The sequence below is a fragment of the Columba livia genome, unplaced genomic scaffold (genome assembly GCF_036013475.1).
Source record: "Columba livia isolate bColLiv1 breed racing homer unplaced genomic scaffold, bColLiv1.pat.W.v2 Scaffold_122, whole genome shotgun sequence".
Taxonomy (NCBI): Eukaryota; Metazoa; Chordata; class Aves; order Columbiformes; family Columbidae; genus Columba; species Columba livia.
In genome coordinates, this window is record NW_027043021.1 from 1,054,401 (window position 1) to 1,056,916 (window position 2,516).

A 2,516-nucleotide genomic window follows, 5' to 3' on the forward strand; every position below is an offset into this window, starting at 1 on the left:
ACACACATACGCTGTCCAATGGCGTTTTTGACACGCTGTCAAATGTTGTTTCTGACAAACACGCTGTCCAATGGGGTTTGTGACACAAACTCTGTCCAATGGGGATTGTGACACACACACTGTCCAGGGGGGTTTGTGACACACATGCTGTCCAATGGGGTTTGTGACACACACATGCTGTCCAATGGGTTTTGTGACACACACACTGTCCAATGGTGTTTGTGACACACACATTGTGCAATGGGGACTGGGACACACACACGCTGTCCAAAGGGGTTTGTGACACACACTCTGACCTATTCGGTTTGTTACACACAAACTGTACAATGTGGTTTCTAAAACACATGCTATCCAATGGGGATTGTGAACACACAAACTGACCAGGGGGGGTTGTGACACACACACTGTCCAATAGGGTTTGTGACACACACGCTGTCCAATGGGGTTTGGAACACAAACACTGACCAATGGTGTTTGAAAACACACGCTGTCAAATGGGGACTGTGACACCCACTCTCTCCAATAGGGTTTGTGAAACACACGCTGTCCAATGGGGTTTGTGACGCACACACTGTCCAATGAGGTTTGTCACAAACACTCTGGCAATGGGGTTTGTGACACACACTCTGTCCAATAGGGTTTGTGACACACACACTGTCCAATGGGTACTGTGACACACACACGCTGTCCAATGGGGTTTGTGCCACACACGCTGTCCAATAGGGTTTGTGACACACACACTATCCAATGTGGTTTGTGACACACAGTCTTTCTAATGGGGTTTGAGACACACACACGCTATCCAATGGGGTTTGTGACACACACACTTTCCAATGGTGTTTGTCACACACACTCTGTCCAATTGGGTTTGAGACTCAGACGCTGTCCAATGGGGATTGTGACATACACACTGTCCAATAAGGTTTGTGACACACATACGCTATCCAATGGAGTTTGTGACACACACACGTTCTAATGGGGTTTGTGACATACACACGCTATCCAATGGGGTTTGTGACACACACACTTTCCAATGGGGTTTGTGAAACACACACAGTCCAATATGGATAGTGACAAACACGCTGTCCAATGGGGATTGTGACACACAAACTGTCCAGGGGGGTTTGTGACACACACACTGTCCAATGTGGTTTGTGACACACAGTCTTTCTAATGGGGTTTGAGACACACACACGCTATCCAATGGGGTTTGTGACACACACACTTTCCAATGGTGTTTGTCACACACACTCTGTCCAATTGGGTTTGAGACTCAGACGCTGTCCAATGGGGATTGTGACATACACACTGTCCAATAAGGTTTGTGACACACATACGCTATCCAATGGAGTTTGTGACACACACACGTTCTAATGGGGTTTGTGACATACACACGCTATCCAATGGGGTTTGTGACACACACACTTTCCAATGGGGTTTGTGAAACACACACAGTCCAATATGGATAGTGACAAACACGCTGTCCAATGGGGATTGTGACACACAAACTGTCCAGGGGGGTTTGTGACACACACACTGTCCAATGGGGTTTGTGACACACACTCTGTCCAATGGGGTTTGTGACACAAACACTGACCAGTGGGGTTTGTGACACACACACGCTGTCCAATGGGGATTTTGGCACACACGCTGTCCAATGGTGTTTGTGACACACACACTGTGCAACGGGGACTGGGACATACACACGCTGTCCAAAGGGGTTTGTGACACACACTCTGACCTATTGAGTTTGTTACACACACACTGTGCAATGTGGTTTCTGACACGCACTCTGTCCAATGGGGATTGTGAACACACAAACTGACCAGGGGGATTTGTGACACACACACTGTCTAATGGGGTTGTGACACACATGCTGTCCAATGGGGTTTGTTACAGAGACACTGACCAGGGGGGTTTGTGACACACACACGCTGTTCAATGGGTTTTGTGACACAAACTCTGTCCAATGGTTTTTGTGACACACATGCTGACCTATTGGGTTTGTTACATACACACTGTCCAATGGGGTTTGTCACACACACGCTGTCCAATGGGGTTTGTGACACACACACGTTATAATGGGGTTTGTGACACACACACGATATCCAATGGGGTTTGAGACACACACACATTCTATTGGGGTTTGTGAAACACACACTCTCAAATATGGATTGTGACACACAGACGCTGTCAAACGGTGTTTGTGACACACACACTGAGCAGGGTGATTTGTGACACACACACGCTGTCCAATGGCGTTTGTGACACACACGCTGTCCAATGGGGTTTGTGACACACACACTCTGTCCATTGGGGATTCTGACACACACGCTGTCCAATGGGGTTCGTGACACACACGCTGTCCAGAGCGTTTTGTGAAACACACACTCTTTCCAATGGACTGTGACACACACGCTGTCCAATGGTGTTTGTGACACGCACTCTGTCCCATGGTGTTTGTGACACACACACGCTGTCCAATGGGGTTTGGAACACAAACACTGACCAATGGT